Source organism: Dipodomys ordii, unplaced genomic scaffold, assembly GCF_000151885.1.
Source record: "Dipodomys ordii isolate 6190 unplaced genomic scaffold, Dord_2.0 Scaffold61, whole genome shotgun sequence".
NCBI lineage: Eukaryota > Metazoa > Chordata > Mammalia > Rodentia > Heteromyidae > Dipodomys > Dipodomys ordii.
The window spans coordinates 5,224,860-5,232,093 of NW_012267277.1; the positions used below are offsets into that span (position 1 = coordinate 5,224,860).

At 42.4% G+C, this 7,234-nt stretch overlaps 1 protein-coding gene across 1 annotated transcript in view; it reads left to right on the forward strand.

Annotated features, from left to right (window-relative positions):
* The first annotated feature begins 7,065 nt into the window (after window positions 1-7,065).
* Oma1 (OMA1 zinc metallopeptidase) overlaps window positions 7,066-7,234 on the forward strand; it is a 57,725-nt gene continuing 57,556 nt past the window's right edge. The window contains exon 1 of the mRNA XM_013022344.1: window positions 7,066-7,144. The gene's annotated coding sequence lies outside the window, so the exon portion shown is untranslated. The remainder of the gene's footprint in view (window positions 7,145-7,234) is intronic.

Sequence of the window (7,234 nt, forward strand, 5' to 3'; positions counted from 1 at the left end):
ATTCTGTCCACAGAACACCATATACTCATTTAAAATTTCTCTTTCTGTATTCAAATAATAAAGTGGAAGCCATGGTCGGGTCGAGGGGGGGGTGTATGTGCAGACACATACACACACACACATACACACACACACACACACACACACACACACACTGATGTAATTATGTTTAAACAAAAAATACCAAAATGCATCTAAAGTCTTTGATTATGTCAAGAGGGAGGCTTAGATCAGAGACAGATGCAATGGGGAAATGAGGTGATTTTTAAATTAATTAATTAATGTATTTTTTGGTCGGTCATGGGGCTTGAACTCTGGGCTTGGGCGCTGTCCTTATGTGCTTCAGCTCAAGGCGAGTGCTCTACCGCTTGAGCCACAGCACCACTTCCGGTTTTCTAGCAGTTTATTGGAGATAAGAGTCTCACGAACTTTCCTGCATGGGCTGGCTTTGAACCCCGATCCTCAGATCTCAACCTCCTGAGTAGCTAGGATTACAGGCATGAGCCTCCAGCGCCCGGCACAAGGTGATTTTTAAGTCCTTTCTACCTCTCAGATTCTGTAATCCTAAGAAAGTTTATAGTTCCTGTAAAAAAAATATACTGCTTTGATCCATATAAGACAACTATAAAACTTTATGGAGAGACATAAAAGAAGACCTGGATAAATGGAGAACCACGCCAGTTTCCTGTATTGATAGTCAACACTGCAAAGATGTACATTTCCCCTAAAGTAATATAAGATTAACAACAACAACAAAATCAAAATTCCAGTTCATTTTTGCAGGAGAACGGAACTAGTTTTCCTAAAGTTTATCTTGCATGCTAACTGTGTAAGAAGAATCAGACAATATTAGAGAAAAATACATACATTGCAAAGTTATAATAAAAACATGTAGTAAACCCAGAAGAGAAAGACAACATTCAGGAATGTACGAGAACTTAACCAGTAGTCAAAATGACATTTTGGGCAGTCAGGAAAGGATGAAACATTCTGTTCATTGTTGGATATCAGTTATCTTAGTGGTCCTATTCAGAACGAGGCAAGATGAATGCATGTTTCGTGCAAGCTCTTAGTGGCCTCACCATTCGGAAAAATGTTCTACCTTGTATTTTTCTTCCTACATCATACTGAAATAAATCCCCAGTAACTTAAAAAAAGAGTTAACAAAAAAGTCATTAAAGTGTTCAGTAAAATATTGATAAAGGTATAATCTTGGGATTGAAACATATTGTAAATACATTTTCAGAGGTACAGCCACAATGAATAAATGGATAGGATGTCCATTGATTTTTTAAAATTAAATATACAGTAGATCTTTGGTGTTTGTAGGTGTATGGTTCCAAGGAGATTGCTCTTGAGGAAAACACTACCAAACTCTGAGGATGCATCGAGTTCAGTGCTTCACTGTGCATACTTGATTCGTTTTTCCTACATCTAAAATTTTATCACTTGAATTAAGAATATTAGCTCTCACCTTGCTTGGGAACCAGCTTTTTAGGAGGCAGAATTTTCACAAAGTTAAGGGCAGGGAAACTGCAGATCACACAACAATCTGAACACAACTGAAGGTAACACGAAACTGACAGAATCTCCATATCAGTTAAGCTCTGTAATAGGTGAATTAAAATTTTTATTTTCAAATTTCTTTTTGTTTTCTATTTATTGTCCCCCCCCAACTATAAATACCACTTGGCCAAAACCATTTATTATACATAAATCATGAATAAAGAATGTTTATTGTATTTACATGCATGAATTACCAAACAGAAAGATAAATACCAAATGGGGGAAATTGCTACACAAATGACAGGCAATTCTTAAATACATACACAAATTTTACAAGCTAATAAAATAAAAATGAATATTTTATAGAAAAATGGGTTAAGGGCAAGAATAGAGATTTGCTGAAGAAGAAATTCAAATAGCCTGTAAGAATGAGAAACTGTTTACTTTATAAGGAATCAAAGGAATGCACATTAAAATGACAAGGAGGAACATTTCATCCTATCAATGTTTTAAGTGTTTTAAATATTTAAAGAATTTTAATCTTGCGTTTCATGAGGTTTACATATTAAAATGTTAGCAGTGGTTATTTTGGGGTAGTAAGGTTAAGGGTAATTTTCTTTTTTTTTAATGTTGCTTTTTTGTAGCATTAATATTTTACTTGTACAATAAGAAATAATCATTTGTACCAACACATGGGAAAGTACTCAACTGGAACTTTTGAAGAAGCCATCTCTGTAAAAGGAGCAATGGTGTGTGAGAGCCCTGGCCTTCCCCTCTGGCCCTACCTGGGGACCCCTCAGCCATGCTGTGTTACCCTGACACCAACTTTAGGACATAGTGGCTGCTGTTTATTCAAGAGGGATGGGGTTAGAGGCAGAAAAACAAGCCAGAAAGCTGATGCAATGAAAATCCAAGTGTCCTTCATGAAAATAGCACAACCGACATTGAGTTGTCCATTCTCTTCAAGCAAAAAAAAAAAAAAATTAGAATACCAAACCTACCTGCTGATGTGCATGTGGAGGAAAGGATTGGGATGCTGAGAAAGTAAAAGGAGTCAAACGTGAAGATGAAGGAAACACCAAATCAACTTCTGTTGGAAGAGAACCTGTGAATGGAAATGCTGAGATTCTCTAAGTGGAGGTGCAGCTGTTGCAGCTGTGTGAACAGTCATGCTCAGCACCTCTTCAAGACCAGTGAGGGGCCACTTCAGTCAAGGTGCCACCCACATTCCATGGCCCACCAAATATGTGACCTTTATCAAATCCTGTGGCGTTCTCACCTGATTTTCAGCACTCACCACAGAGGTCTGACTAGGTCAAGAGCTGACGAGCGATGCCATGCCGACTGGAGCAGGGCCAGGAGACTGGACACAGCATAGGAGGTCTGGAGTCATGCATCTCTCCTCCTCTGACCCTAAAATCAGGTCTGATCTAGGGTCAGGGTCACAGAAAACTCAAGAGTCTCCTAAGTTCCAGGCACAGGATTGATAAGCCCAGTAAGCTGTCATTCAAGTATCTGTCCCTGCCTCTAGAAACCCAGGCATGGCTATCACCTGGGAGGTGGGACCTCCCTGCCTCCTCCATGAATACAAGATGGCTCTAGTTATACCCAATAGCCTATCATCCACCATGTGGCCAAGATGGCACTAGTTAGATCCAGCATTTACTTCACTATCACTTTTATTTCAGTGCTTGGCTTTTTTTTTTTTTTTTTTTTGGGTCCGGTCGTGGGGCCTGAACTCTGGGCCTGGGCGCTGTCCCTCAGCTCTTCAGCTCAAGGCTAGCGCTCTACCACTTAAGCCACAGCCCCACTTCCAGCTTTTTTCTTTTTTGCTTATGTGGTGCTGAGGAATCGAACCCAGGGCCTCAAGCATGCAAGGCAAGCGTTCTACCACTGAGCCACCTTCCCAGCCCAGTGTTTGGCTTCTTATGGGATGTAGGAATCAAAGTCTCTGTGAACCAAAGTGACTCTCTGCCGGAATAGAATTATATTAGGCTCAGTTCCTGGAAAACAGATTGAGATCAATATTTGTGTGCATAGTGATTGAAGCCAGATCTCAAGGGACAACTCTTCTCCTGGGTCAGTCACTTTTTCTCTTTGGACAAAGTACTTTCTGTAAGGTCCACCCCAGGAAGGCAGGGCACACCCCTCCCTCCTCTTGGCTAAGTTTCCACCTAGTACCTGAGTCACCTAGGTAACTGACACACCTGGAAGCAGTCACCTCCTCCTCCTCTGAGGTCACATCCTGGGAGGCCCTGAGGTCACATTCAGATCCCATGTGGCTATACCTTTCCCCCACCTGGTCACACCTTCTCCCCGCCCCTGGCCTAGATAAGTCCTGGCCTCTTTTGGCCATGTCTCAACCATGCATGGCAGGGACAGGCAGTTTGGAATAAATAAACTTCTCTTCCTGCCTGAATACCACGTGTTGTTCTCTTCATTGGCTACCTAATGAAATCTATTTAATTTACCTTACACTTTAGAAGATCAACTTAAAGGAGAAAAGATTTATTTTGGCTCATGGCTTCTGTTCAGATTCAGCTGGCTTGATTGCTTTGTGTCTGAGGACAGAAGGAACATCACGGAGGAGAAGACATGATGGAGTTCCTTAACTCATAGCAGCCAGGAAGCAGAGGGAGTGACAGGAAGAGACTAAGGACAATATACACACTTGAAAGACTCATCTCTAGTAATCTACTTCCTCCAATATGACACACTTCTAGCTTCCACCACTTCCCAATTCTGCCATCAAATGAAGAAAATCCTGGTGGATTATCCATTGATTAGATCTGAGCCATCATGACTCAGTTACCTCTCAATTATTGGATCCATCAGTTGGGACAAAGCCTTTAACACATGAGTCTTTTGAGAGTCACTTCAGATCTTAGCCATAATATTTACCCACAAAAGGTTTTCATACCTCATCAAACTATCCTCAGAAAGGATCACTTTTCTAAAGGGCATAATAAAAGGAAATTATTCTTGTTAATCCTCTGAATCCATCTGGTACAAATAGCTTTGGAATCTTGACAAACACTGTTTAAGTATCAGCAAGCTAATACAAGAATTCTGAATCTCAAAAAGAGGTCTGATGATTGTGCTGTATCTTAAGTTGTGCTGCTGTAACAAATTGCCATAGATTGTTTGTTGCTTAGATAGCACTTATTTCCCACACTTCTGGAGGCTGGAAGTCCAAAAGCAAGGTGTCAGCATAGCTACATGATAATGAACATCTTCTCTTGTTTTGTAGATATTTGGTTTTTAAGGGTGCTTCTTCAAAATGGGAAAGGGTTAAGATTGGCTAACAGTTAAGTAATGTGGGGACAATCTTTTGAACATGTGACCTTGTCAGGGCTCGAAGAGATGAAGCAAAGTCACTGCTTTGGAGATTCTTAGATTCCTTAAGACTCCATTCAGATGCCCTATTCCATGCTACAAGCACCAGGTTTTCCCAACTAGGCTCCAGATCTGCTTTACCTAAGCATTTAACAGAAGCTGGAGTTAAGTGACTGTTACTATGTAATTCCTGCATTTGCTCCTCTGCATCCCCACTTTACTAGTAGAGGAGACAAGAACCTAACTCCCATTCCGTCTTAACTGTTTACTAAGGACTCTTAGTTTCACATTCTGCAATGTGTTAACACAATGTAATAATAACTAGTTTACTCCATTGCTTTCTCAGACATGTTCTCCTCATAGCTTTCAAATGTCTGAATTGGTTTCTCCTTCAGCCAAAACCTCCCCCACTTCAGCATTATTGAAATCTCTGGTAACTGAGCCCAATATCTTGTGCCAGAGAATATCCACACTTTATACCACACTCAAATGGAGTTCTCCTCCAGTTAGACAGTCGGTGAGCTACTCTTACCTAACTTTCCACCTTCCCTTCAGATGATACCATTTCTAGTACTACCTGTCTAACTTCAGGTCCTCTAAGAAGAGATTGAGACAAGGTCAGACATGGTAAATGATTATTGAATAGAAAGATTTAAAGAAGGATAATGGGAGGGAGCTGAAAGAGGTATGGAGGGCCCTCAGAAATAATTCAGATCTGATACCGACTAAAGGAAAGAAGGGAAAAAGGACAATGGTATAAGAAGAGGATCAGACTATAGTATAGCCAGAGAAAAGATTGGAATTAGAGTCCTTGACAAAGTAGCCCATTAGAGGAGTCCTGTATCTCACAGAGTGGCATCCATTGAAGGTCACACTATGTTTAGCCATTGGCTAGGAGCAGCTAGGGGATCATGAGCAAATATGAAGGATGACCTAGAACCACAGAGATAGGAGGATCATTCAGCTATATTCCCCACACAGATCTGAACATTACATTTCCACAGCTATAGTATAGAATCTGGAGGATTTAGACTTTGAGTAAGTTTTCTGGCTATGTATCTTTTCTTTGTGCTGCCATTTGGGAAAACCTTTAACATGCTCTGGATGGAATATTTGTGAATGTTGCAACTATCCAGTGTGATGGTGTGTAGAGTTCGGGTGTTTGGCAGGGGCTGTGAATGTTGAATGTTCTCCTGAGATCCTTGTGATAAATGCCTGGTCTCCAGAGTGGCAGTATTAGGAGGTGCTCTGGAATTTTAAGGGCAAGACCTTATGAGAGAGAGGTCCTTGGGGTGTTGAGAGTGTACCTCCCAAAGGGACTGTGAGGCTCTGGCTGTAGTCCTCTCTTTTTCATATTTTGTTTCCTGGTTTATGATGTAAGCACGTTGGCTCTACTATTCACTTTCTGGCACTATCACCAGAGAGACACAGGAATGGGTCTACTCAGTTTTGGACTAGAGCTTCCAGAATCATGTGCCAAAACAAACCTTCCTCTTTGGACAAGTTAAGTATTTCCAGTATTTCATTTCAGTCATGTGAAACTGGTGAACACAAGAAGTAATTAGGTCATGGAAGGGAGTCGTCCTGAATAGGATTAGTGTCTTTACAGGGAGCTGGAGAAACCACAACCCTATTGGTGTTCTCGGATCTTGCTCATGCAAGATTCCTGGTACCTACAGTGCAGGTGATCCTCAAGAAAGTTCTTTTTGGTGGAATGAAGCATACTATTCTTGGTAGTTGATAGTATTTCCAAAAACCTGCCAGGTTATGCTGGTATATCACACAGATATATCCACACTCCAACTATTATTTGTATTCCGAACAGCTTCAAAACTAAGCAATGTTAGTCTTTTGGCAGTCCCTAAGTCTCTTTTCTATTTGCCAGTGCTGCCGCAGGCCAGACCTTGCCTGTATCATACTTTTTAAAAATTGTGCTGGAGATTGAATCCAGGGCCTTGTGCATGCTAGGCAAACCACTCGACCACTGAGCCACAGACCCACTGTCCTTCCTGATAGGATCCAACAGAAGCAACGGACAAGAATTGAGCCTTTAGTTCCTCTAGAGCCAGGGTCATTCCCCTCCAGCCGCTTGGGGGCGCCAGGGCATCAGAGTCCGCGCAGGGCGAGGGAGGCCGGCTAGGAGGACGACTCTGGGTGTGAGTAACGACTGCTCGCAGTGGGCGGAGCCAAGGGGGGGTGTCCCGCGGCCCGAGGGCAGGGAATGCGGAAGCGGGGTGTCTGGGAGGAGTGCGCGTGCGCCGAGGTCGGACCGGGGGTCCTGCCGCGCTATTCCACTGACGGAGTAGGTCCTCTTGGTGACGCCTTTGCCTCATTTTCCTCGTGGGCCCGAAGGGAGAGGGGCGGAGTGTGGGAGGTGGGGGGGCACGGGTGG